Source organism: Aedes albopictus, chromosome 2, assembly GCF_035046485.1.
Source record: "Aedes albopictus strain Foshan chromosome 2, AalbF5, whole genome shotgun sequence".
Classification (NCBI taxonomy): domain Eukaryota; kingdom Metazoa; phylum Arthropoda; class Insecta; order Diptera; family Culicidae; genus Aedes; species Aedes albopictus.
The window spans coordinates 340,245,632-340,258,558 of NC_085137.1; the positions used below are offsets into that span (position 1 = coordinate 340,245,632).

The following is a 12,927-nucleotide window of genomic DNA, read 5'->3' on the forward strand; positions in this document are numbered from 1 at the left end:
CATAAGAAGGCTCCGATCACTGACAATCACGAAGTCCTCGTAAGTAGTAGACACAAACTTCAGGGTGAGGTATTTACTTGTTGTCCATATCGATTCCATTTTCCCTGACCCACGCGACCCAATTGCTATTACCGGCGGGTACTCGGTATGGGTCCGCTATGATGGCGATATCCGCCCTCCACTCAGAAACTGCCTGATAAAGCAGTTGTTGAGCTGTGTGACAGTGCAGTGGTTCTGGTTTAGCTGCGTACATGTACTGTGATATGCCAGCTGTGGCTCTTCTGAAGGCCGGTCACCTTGGACCTCCCGTTGGATGCTTGTGTTTATGAGTTACTATTTACCAACCACAACTCTCCCTAATTTGACGAGTAAACCCATCTTTTGACGATAAGAGACTTGTTCAGACCAAATAACCTTTTCCTTTTTTGTAACACAGAAGATTACGATTATATGAAGAGAGGGCTTGATTTTAGATCCTTGAAGTTAGATCCTTTTCTTTGAAAAACTGTCAATCATTAGCCTTCAAATAATCACATCGCCAGCCGGCTTCCTACCACAAGGTCAAAACCAACCGGTAACAATACATACGATGACACATTCGGAAATGCAGCAGACATAAAATAGTAAATTACATATCCCTTCCATCGTAGATTGAGATCAAAATGGCAGCGCGTGTTTTCAGGTCAACCGGCGTCTAGAACCATTACAATGTGGTCTCTTGATTTCTGTTGTTGTTGTTTCTGTGCCATTCCCAAACGGATGGAATGACATCACGTACACTGTAGGTAGGTATAGAGAATCCCACCCAGGCGGTGATATCCGCCCAAGGAGCATAGGAAAACGCGACTGGATCAACCGAAACGGACTTGGGCTAGGAAGTGGCGTCGCCATCCGATCCATCGCCGCCGTTCTGCAGAATGGCATCAGGAACAGTGCAGCTCGAAGCCGTCAAATGCTGTGAGGTGGGTGATGCCATTGCTGCGTGGGGTAGGTGAAAGAAGGCGAAATCAGATGATAATCGTGGTTGTATAATTATTATAATGATGCGTCTACAAATTCGACCTGAACCGAAGTCGGAAGTAATTTGAAGAGAAACTGATCATTATTTGTGCTTTGTTTTGTGTGGCTGTTCTTTTGGGTGGATTTTTTCGACTGCAAACAAGGATAATCTTTCGGAAGAGGACACATCGGCCCTCGAATGAGTGAGAGTGCCTTGACGAGAGAAAGTCAAACATTTTAATAGAGCCACGAATAGAGCACATCTTAGATTTTAAAGAATAGCAATAAGTTAAAATTCACAAATAAAAAGAAATAAAGAAAATGTTTTGGAATAACAAATTAAATAAAAGAATTAACATTACAAGCTAAAATAAACAAACTATTTGAAATCTAATCCAATAGGTAGACCAATCGAAACAACTATAGCTTACGTGTTATTCTATTCCGAGTTTTTCCATTCAGACATTTTTGACCTTGCTGTCTCAAATATTTGCAAACAAAATATTCGCATAAATAACAGGAGCTATTTTTCTGCATAACAGTCATCATCTGATAAGTTCCTCAGGAAAGTCGGCTAACACAAAATTATTGTCGGATGCTGCAACAGTTTGTTGAAAAAGTGTCCAGTATTCCTCAAGAAAAACCACAAAATTCAACAAAAATATGGGGATTCACTAAACAACATTGCGAATGAAATAATCAAAGATTGCCTTTGTGATCGCAATATTTACAGAGGATATTGATTGATCTCTCTTCACAGGATAATATATACGAAGAGGTTTACGCTGTTTAAATAACAAATCCCCCTAATATTAACAACATCTGTATTTAAAAAAGAACATACGTTCTTTATGTACAAACTTGCCTCGTGACAGGACACTTAACCACTAAGATAGCGTAGCCTTCAAATGTAGAATTGCGTTAAAACACTTGGCTGATTTGAGTACAAAGCATCGATCACGAAGAAAGAAGAAGTTTTATAGCACAGGATATCACCCTTCACACATAAAAATACCATTGCTCCTAGAGATCATCCATTCGCATCAATTGTTGTCTTTAGCCGATCGTTCAAAACAAGTGTCCAACATTGCATTGCAATTTAGAAACACACCACACAAAAACATTCCACATTTGCAATTGCTCTGCAATGCATTCCACTGCAGGATAGTAGTCATGCCTTCGCCGACCAGCAGAACGGCAGCTTCCGACTGAATGCACTCAATGGAATTGCCCTTCTATGCCGCTCACTAAAAACAAGTTCTAAATGAAAACTCTTCGCAGCCAAATGAAAGGTTCATGCTCAAAAGGGTTGCTTTGGATGGGCACGGGCAGACAACAACAGCAACATACAAAAAAAAGCTCATTGAACATCGGTCGCAAGGCCTGCAATCTGCAAATATGTATATACCGTCAACTATTTCCGAACGACATTCATTAAAGGGAATCGGACAACAAAACAAACAATGCTCTGGCTGCGGCCGATTCTCCGTGAAATAGTGCATTTCAGACCGATGCGGCGGTGACGACGACGATGGCCACACGAGTGCGTCCCTGAGCCTTCCAAAGCTTCAACCCGAGTGGGAGAAAATTACTGAAGATTGTTTAGTTCGACCAAATGTGAAAGCAAAAGGTTATTTAGTAAATTCAAGTGATCGACCAAAAGTTGGGATCACTTTTCAATATAAAGTTAAGGACAAGGTATTTGGAGTACATAGCACAAAATTTCTAAAGCACCGTATTTTAGAACCGTTGAACGGATTTGGATGAGAATGCATCACGCTAATTGTTAAGTGGTTGTAAACAGCGTGATACATTTTAATCCAAATCCGTTCAACGGTTCTAAAAAACGGTGCTCTAGAAATTTTGAGCAATGTACTCCAAATACCTTGTCCTTAACATCGGTCAAAAGTTTGGGATCACTTTCGTAAAACATGGGAATGGTATTTGATGATATTTTCGTAATCTTTTATTAAATTTGAGGTCTTTTTGGTTTTCAGGCGCATTGCAGGCATTTCGAACTGCCTCACCACTCCCTTTGACCTTGGAAGGCGTGGCATGGTCACCGCAATTTGACCCTCTGAAGGCCTATGACCTAGCAAACAGCACTTGCCGACATAGGATCTCCTCTTGCTCGGTCACTGCACAGTAGCGATTTCCCCAACTCTTACGCTGTAACGCTATCTCAGTAGTCCTTAGCCGAAAAGATAACCTCTCTTTCCGGAAGCCGAAATGGATACTTGGGGAACCATTTACGACCTAGGGCCTTACCTACGCTAAGAGATTTACAATCCCCGAAAATTCCTAATCGGTGACCCTCTTCTCATCGCCATCCCCAGTCCCCGGCTGTCCTACGAAAGAAGACCAGGAACTAGGATCATGACGCAGAAAAAGCACCTCGATGATCCCCTCCAACATCTCTGGAGATTGCTCTGTAGGAGCCATTACACCTTTCGTCTTGGCCATCACGATCCAGTAGGCATCACGGATTCGCAATGGCACTCTGACAGAGACCCAAAAAGCAAGCCTTTTTGTTTGCCCTTATATCGGTCTTCAGCGAGGCTTTTGCGGTGAACACCACCCGCCGTTCGTTTCGCTCTTCCTCAGATCGTGCTCTCTGCATCCACCGCCTAAAGGGTGATACGGTCAAAATTTGGTCACACAATTTGTTTCATAACTTGTGACTGCGTACACCAAAACAGCTGATTTTTGGACCAGTAATGGTACATTATATGTAGCTTATACCATAAAATTTTCATCAAAATTGGTTTAGTATTTGCGGAGATATTGTGAATCCTGAAAACTGTAATTTTAAAAGTTTGTACAATGAGGATTAAAAAATAAGAACACATTTTTACTCTTTTATTTATAGAGCCAGAAATACTGAACCTATTTCAATAAAAAAAAATTCTGTATGTAAAGTATACATAGCAAAATGTTGTGTAAAAATTTTATTCAATTTAATCCAGCCGTTACAAAGTTATATTTGTTTAGGTGGTCAAATTTTGTCAAATTTTGTCAAGTCAAGTCAAATTTTGGTCACAATTTTTTTTTCATAACTTTGGACTGTGTACACCAAAACAGCTGATTTTTGGATCAGTAATGGTACATTATATGTAGCTTGTATCATAAAATTTTCATCAAAATCGGTCTAGTATTTGCGGAGATATTGTTGAACCCTGAGATCTGCAATTTTTAAATTTTTTGCAAAGCGGATTCACACATTTTTACTGTTTTATTTATAGAGCCAGAGATACTTAACCGATTTCAATGAAAATTTTTCTGTATGTGAAGTATGCATATCAAAATGTTGTGTAAAAATTTCATTCAATTTGATCCAGCCATTACAAAGTTATATTTGCTTAAGTGGCACCCGGTCAGTTTTTTTCATACTCAAACTGCTACAACTTTGAAAGTATTCATACAAAATGGCTCAAAATTTTACTAAAAACATATTTTCATAATAGTATTATACTGTAAAATTTTGATAAAAATCGGAGCAGTATTGGTAGTTCTATAATCAAAATTGTGCTTTACTGACCTTAAATTTCCGAAAATTTACTATGGAGCGCCTTTGTACAAAATTTTAAAAAGGTAGGTCGATGGTTTTATCTATATATCAACCAATACTTAATCGATTTTGATGAAAATTTTATGGTATAAGCTACATATAATGTAGCATTACTGGTCCAAAAATCAGCTGTTTTGATGTACGCAGTCTAAAGTTATGAAAAAAATTGTGTGACCAAATTTTGACCGTATCACCCTTTAACACGTAGGCAGACACGGCGCAGGCCAACAATCGCCAGAGTCCAGTATCCAGTGAGCCGGTGGTCTCCTATTTCTAGGGTAGACTCGCCTAGAAATCGTCGGATGCTCGTCGCCGTTTTAACCAAGTAGGTTTCGCTCACGGCGGAGCGCCTCCCTAAATACCCCTTCGTCTTCCACCTGCGAAGACTTGGCCAAGGTAAATACTTACCTTGGGCTTGGCCTTGGCCTAGCCGCCGCTTCCTCTACCCGCTGCCTGCTGTTACAGTAGCGAACCACCAGGTGGTCGCTGTAAGTGTTAGCTATTGTCTACTCTCCAGTTCGAACGACTTATTAGGTCAGGACTACGAAAAGTAACATCAATAATCGACTCCACACCGTACCGACTGAAGGTACTCTGGGTACCAACATTATCCAGGTCGACATCTAGTATGTCAGTGACTCTATAGCAGGGTTTGACCCCGCTGGTTCGTGAAACAACTTCCCCATTCCACGGCCCAGGCATTGAAGTCATCCACTATTACCACCGACCTTCGCCCTGTTAGCACGGTCGTCATACAGTCCAGCATCTGCTCGAGAGGGTCACCGATGTGGTACTTGTGGACATAGCAAAGTCCCTTAGCGTAGGTAAGGCCCCAGGTCCGAACGGAGTTCCGAACCTGGCCTTAAAAGTAGCTATTGCAGAGGCTCCAGATATGTTCAGCTCTGCTATGCAGAAATCCCTGGACGGGGGAGTTTTCCCTGAAGTATGGAAGAGACAGAGCCTGGTTATACTGCCGAAGGCGGGGAAACCACCTGGAGACCCGTCGCACAGTGATGCGAGGGCGGAAAAAAGTCGAAAAACCAAGTTATGTATTTTGATTCAAATATATTTTTTTCATTTTTTCTCGACAATTGAATAGTCTATTTTTAAAGTTTGGTGCTGATTGAACAGCAACTTTAAAGTGGGTGTCCATCATACTTGAATTTTAAGTTCCCATATAAAATGTATGGAAAAACAAAAACAAACTTCTTCTAAGTTTTGAAATATGAGCACACATTTGACGCTATATTCATTTTGAAGATTTTTTTGTCAGCTTTCAGAAAACCTAGGGTTTATTTTGCGCAAACTTGCGCAACATATGTTTTTTGGCAAAGAACGACTAGAAAGCCCTTATGTTGAATGACATTTGACCTCCTGCTTATAGTTAGCGTATTGCTTTACTTATTTTGCGAATAAAAGGAGATACATGTACATCTTCAAATTATTACGACTGTATTGCTTCCATTTCTTATTGTTTTATCATTCAACTTTTTATTTTCAAGGCTCAGTCGTCATGAGGCTTTACGGAGCCATGCCAGCAACTCATACACGCTAAGAAAATGTTACTCTAAAATGAGTAAGATTCACACAAAACTGAGCTAAACTGGAACAGCTCAAAAAATGAGTAAATTGCATTTCCAGCGATAGCGCTGGCCCAAGTGCAAAAATCCAACTGGTTTAAGCCGTATAATATTCTTCGCATCATCAAGAATATTATACGGTTTAAACTGATGAGATTTTCGCACTTGGGCCAGCGTTATCGCTGGAAAAAAAAATTACTCAATTTTGAGTTGTCCCACTTTAGCTCCAAAATGAGTGAATTTTCTGACCGTGTACATAGACGAGAGGTCAATGGGAAAACATCTTTATATCTAAATTATTTCCCATATTTTCTCAAATTCTACATTGAAGAAGTTTCTACTCATTTACATTGGCTCAGCTACCATAGCGCATAACAGAGCCGATGTTTGTTGTAGAATGTTAACATTTTTATGTGTGAAAAGTATTTTAAGACAAGACATAAAGCTATTATGCGGGCAGGTATTCAGCAAGAGTACGTTGATGATGTCTGTGTTCGATTTATGACCGTTCCAGAATATTTTCGTATTTAGAATTTCAATTACGATGGTGTCCCTTTGCGCCCTGTTTCTTGATTTTCTCGAAGTAAAACGGACCAATTTAGAATTAGAAAGCATGAAATAACCCTAATATTCAAATCTGATCGTTTGATAAGTTGACATGAATTTATCAACATAACTGTTATTGGAAGCTGAAGTTTGATATTCGCGCAAAACGTAACGCGTGGAATGTGTCAAACGCCAAAAAGGTAAATTGGCATGGACAATTTTCAGGAAACAACTACGGAAGTCTTTAAAGAACTTTAATACAAACTGATGAGCAGATTTTGTTCTAGCTGGGACGTTACTCCAATAAAAAGAAGGAAGTTGTGTTAATCGAAATTGTAAACCCGCATATCTAAAATGAAAAAGAGACAACATACTTGAGCTTATAAACGCATGTTAAATGTTTCAGGTTTTGCAATTGTTTGTATTAAACACTTCTGGTTAACTTTTTTTTTGTCCTTAATGAGTAATAACATGCTTTTGTTTTTCTATCGGATATTTTGCCTAATTCAGATAGATCCTAATTTTTGCCACTTCCACAAGAATTAACCAATAACTCTATGCTCTGGCTTTATTTATAAATAGCCATTCAAAAAATATGTCTTTACAATATATATATATATATATATATATATATATATATATATATATATATATATATATATATATATATATATATATATATATATATATATATATATATATATATATATATATATATATATATATATATATATATATATATATATATATATATATATATATATATATATATATTTGTAAATCGCCCAAGGGGGCTTTTCCCTCTTTCTAAATTTTGAATTAAAATAAATAATAATAATAATAATAATAATAATAATAATATATATATTTTTAATATTGATTCAACATTTTTTTGTGTTCATGAATTTTCTGGAAAAAAAAAATAAATAAGTACTGGTACGAAATTAGTTTGATTGGTTCAAAATTGTAACGGTCAAACGAACCGGTTCTTCTGATAATTCAGAAGAACTTCATTTAGGAGAACTTCAGCGTTTCTCAAACTGAACAACCCAAGCAACCAAAAGTTCGGATTCCACTTGAAGAACGAATTCAGAAGTTCAAGTTTGGTTCAATTCCGGTTTCGTTGAACTTAATTCTCCAAAAAGTTACTCTTGTATTGTTAATGAACTTGGAAGTACATGCACAAGCTTTTGACTTCTCTTCAAAACGACATTAAAGTCGAAAAAAGGTTCAGAAAGAACTTATGTTGAACTTTAAAACAGAGTTCAATCAAATACTAACCGAACTCATGTTGAACTTTTGCGTGCCTTTAAAACTCAAACATAGTTAATTTGGACATATTCCAACAACTTGAAATCATCCGTTCCGAACTTGTTTCGAACTTGTTTTGAACTTACTACTCAAAGTTCGGATAAATATTAACCGTACCAAAAGTGAACTTCACTTGAACTTCGGCGACAGCGGGGCCGAGGAGAAGTTCTCATTCAATGAAATCACTCGGAAATCGAGCGCAGCAGCCACAGCTTGTGTTAATTTCACTAGTACACTTTGTTTCACTATAATATTTCAACGTACTTGTAATCAACGCAAAGCATCCGTATTGTGTGACTCAAAGGCTGCCCCCGCAGTGGGCAACTGTTCCACCTCGGATTCCGCCGGAGTTTTTTTTTTGTTTTGCATATTTTTTTCCAGCTTTACTGGATGTTTCCAACCCCGTCTCACTTGTCGCTACAGCGCACCGGTAATCGACGCAATCGTAGTCACTGGAAACCAAGCTGAAAACTTATAATCTTTTCTTAAAGTCGATACACTGGCCCTAATTTATTGCTTTGCTCTGCGAACCACAACAAACTGAAAATGTCAAACTGTGTAAGTTCACAAGAGGTTTCACGTGAACTTCTTTCGAACTTTCGACTTCAAAAAGTATTCCAAGTTCAGAGAAAGTTCACACGCGAACCTGATTGAGCTCTACTATATGATATCAGCACATTGAGTAAAATCCCACAGTGCCTAACAACACATACATGGAGTAGTGGTTAGGCACCGGCTTTCAACGAGGAGAACCCGAGTTCAAATCTCAGTAAGTAAAAAACATCTAAAATCATTTCAAGGTATTAGTTAATTTGTATTCCACATGAACTAATGTCTCTTAATAATAAATTACTTTTAAGGACTAAACACATTTTTTTTCATTTTTTCGAAGCTTATTTTTAAGCTGAATAGCGTTCCTTTCAGCGACACAAGTGTACTTTTTGTGAACTCAAGTTCGGTTAATTACTTAAAAAGTGAGCTGAATAGAATGCTATTCATCTTCTTTCGAATAGCTGATTAAGCCCAAACATGCTATTTTATCCGAACTATTGGTTGCTTGGGAATAATTTATTTGAACCGGTTTATAACTAGGTTGGATTTTGCCAGTTTGCAAAATGTTTAATCGTTCATAGAAATAAATTATAAATTAAAATTTATCAAGCTGGACATTGAATTGTTTGACTGGAATTATTGTTTTTGTTTATCCGGCTCTCAAAATTATCTTTTTTTTGTTGAATGGGCATCCATTTACTAGTGGGATGAATTTCTTGATTTTACCGGTTCGAAAATAAACCGATTTTACAAATCACTTATTTTTTTTTTTTTGTGGAAGGTTAGCCATAAGAAGTAGTTATAAAACAACTATTCTCAAGAGATAAAATGTAATTATTTTGCCGGTTAAAAAATAGATCGGTTAAACACACCCGGTTGAGCAAACCGTTTCACACAATCACATATTTTATTCATATGTTTAATCTCTCATGAAAATAAATTGTAAAAAATAACGATTCCTAATCGGAATTATAAAATATGTTTTACCGGTTCAAAAATGAACCGGTAAAATGAATCGGTTCGACGAAATGAACATTTCTATTGTACTATTCGCTTCTCACTCAAAAAAATCTGTTATCTCCGTTGGTTCCCTTTTGAGCATTGGAGGGTAAAAAACATTCCCAAATTGTCCACTTCCACAGGGGATCCAGAATTCCGGAACGGTCCTGAAAGTGGCCAATGTGGCCCATAGGAAGTCAAAATGATTTCTAGTTAACTTATTCTAATAAATAATAAAGTTTTTATAAGCTTTGAACAAATATCATTCATGTTAAGACTTTTTGCCACCTTTTGTATGGAGCCGCATCACTGTGCGTCGGCATATAGACCAATATGCTTGATCGACACGGCGGGGAAGGTGCTCGAAAAGATCATCCTCAATAGAATGTTGAAGCATACCAAGGGTGTGAATGGTCTCTCGAGTAACCAGTACGGCTTCCGGAAGGAAAGGTCGACCGTAGACGCCATCCTGTCGGTTACAAAAGTCACCAGAAATCCACTCGAGCGTAAGAGGGGAGGATTCGCTATTGTGCAGTAGTGACTCTGGATGTAAGGAACGCGTTTAATAGCACCAGTTGGCCAACTGTTACCGATGCGCTCCTAATTCTGGGGCACCTATACAAGATTCTCGGAAGTTACTTCCAGAATCGTGTACTGGTTTACGATACAGAGGTGGGCCGGACGTGCTTTCACATAACCTCAGGAGTCCCGCAATGTTCCATCCTGGGTCCGGTGTTATGGAATGTCATGTATGACGAGGTGTTGAGGTTAGAGCAAAGATAAATGCTAAGATCAAACAGTAGGAAAAAAATCGATTTAATTTTGGGGTATTTTCATTTTTAATGATACGGGGTCTTTTCATCCGCGAACCCCTTGTTTTAACATCAAGTGGGTTTACTTAGATGCACCCCTCGGTGTAATGTTTTGTTTTGAATGTTTATTTATGTTGATTCCTCAGTTTCTTGCGTTCGCATCTCGGTTTGCGTGTTTTCGTCGTTTTCGTGCATGAAAGAAAACCAAACACACACGGTTTTCGCTATAATCCGCGTTGCTGGCTATTGCTAGTGGTTCTTCCAGTTCCGGTGGATTGATCATTCCGGGAGTTCATCCGAGAAGTATCCGGGTAGTGCTAGTTTCAGTAGCCGTCGCAACTATGACGACAGAGAAAGCGATTGCAGAGCAACAACGATACATACGGTAGATTTTTACACATTGAATGAAAGAGACGAACCAGCCAAGGGCTGAAAGTCTCTCTAATAAAGACAAATCAATCAATCAACACATTTTAGTACATGTTCGATTTTCCGGAGATTGGCGACACCCTTACGATACGGTTGGAACCAGTCGAACAAACCTCGTTGGAACATCTCCGTGACCTCCAAGTGATTACCATCTCGGCTGGGCACTGCCCCGGCTCGGTTATGTGCCTCTTTCAAACCAACCATCGGCAAGTGCTCTGGCGACTTCTGGATGTTCCTCAAGGATCTTTGCAACATCCTGCCCTTGGGGAAACTCACCCCCAACGTAATCTTATTGGACACAACTTTCTTCCTACCGCAGTACCGCTATTTACCACCCCAGCCGGAAAACCTATCCAAATTGAGCGAGCTCTGTCAAGAGTGGTTCTCCCGGAACCCCCGATCCTGTATGAATCGGAGTTCATGTTCATCGAGCTGTTCCGCCACCTTCAGACAAAATCCAGGTCAAACGAGAGGAAATACAAAGCTCGGTTCATGGCCAGTTTGAATGATGCGGTAACCGCCGGCGATCCCGCAGGAACACGAATACATGCCTGTCAGGGCACCCATTCCGCCCCTAAAGGGATCCTTCACTGTCGACCGGCGCTAACCAGGAAGTACATCCGAGTCATCCGGCTGTCGGCTCTACGCTGGCGTGGGTTAGGGGCTGTCCATAAACCACGTGGGAATTCTCAACCACCCCCCCCCCCCCCCGCGTGGTCATTTGTCCATACAAATTTTTTTATTCGTCCATACAAAATGCTCATTGGCCGAACCCCCCCCAAGACCACGTGGTTTATGGACAGCCCCTTAGGGCCGACGAATCCTATTTGTCGTAGATTGCGCAGCGATCGGGAGGAATTATCCGTCTGCTATTCGAACCATGATGGTGAGCTGGAGGACTTCCTGCGGTTCTTCGGCCCCAAGCTGTTTGGTTCAATGTGGTGTGAAAAGAGGTTTGTCCTTGGCTTGCTGTGCGGAAGGACCATCATGGTACGGGTCAATCGTAAGTTGAACTTCGACGGAATTAATTATTATTCGGGGGCATCCATAAAGTACGTCACGCTTAGAGGGGGGAGGGGGGTTTTTTGAAAAGTGTGACAAGCAATGTATTAAATATAGGAAAAACCCGTACGAAGGGGGGAGGGGGGGTTGAAAATTCCCATTTTTAGCGTGACGTACTAAATGGATGCCCCCTTCTAGTAACAAATATTTATTACAAATCAGTTTTTACACGGTTTTTTACTACGTTACAGCCATTCTTGCAAACCATTGCTAGAATGCTCTACAAAACCAGCGTCTTGACATGGAAGCTGCTACGTCGTTCAGTATCTCTCAACTACAACATCATCTTACCGAGGTCAAAATTCACAATTTCTACGTCGAAAAGGACCAAATCGAACGGATATGTGTTATTTTATTGTTGTGGGGTTTTTGGCTACATAAATAAATAGTATTGGGATGGGGTAAAGGGAACTCGAGAGGGAAGGTACATAACTACGTAACATATCCGAAAATTCACCAAAGATGATCCGTAGAAAAGGGTCGCATGAATTGCTTATACTCAATTTTGTTATAAGTAATTAGGTTCTCCATGTTCTCCCATTTTGCAAGGTGATGCAAAAACTATTATTTTTTTAAATTAGATTGTCACTTCCAAAACTTACTAGAGTCGTTTTTGCTTTGTCTTAGTACTTGTTATAAGTAATCATAACTGTTTTTTGAATTCGATTTTTTTTTCTAGAAACTTCTGGAATCGTCACAAAAAATCTTAGGCAATATTTTCTTCAGCTAAAAATTGATTGAATTGATTGAGATTTACAGGTTCACCAAGTCTTCCCTTTGCAAGGTTATTGCAACATGATTGTCTTTTGAATTCGACCATTTCTCCTAAAAACTTCTGGAGTTGATCCAGAAATTCTTAGGCAATATTGTCTTCAGCTTAAAATTGATGCAGATTTGCAGGTTCACCGAGTCCTCCCATTACAAGGTGATGCAGACATAATTGTCTTATATTCGACCATTTGTCTTAAGAATTTCTGGAGTTATTCCAGAAATTCTTAGGCAATATTGTCTTCGGCCAGAATTAGATTGAGATTTGCAGGTTCACCGAGTCCTTCAATTGCAAGGTAAT

The 12,927-nt window shown here is 39.2% G+C and overlaps 1 pseudogene; it reads left to right on the forward strand.

Annotated features, from left to right (window-relative positions):
* Nucleotides 1-917: 917 nt before the first annotated feature.
* LOC109621392 (protein artemis-like) lies at nt 918-11,607 on the forward strand (annotated as a pseudogene).
* Nucleotides 11,608-12,927: the final 1,320 nt, after the last annotated feature.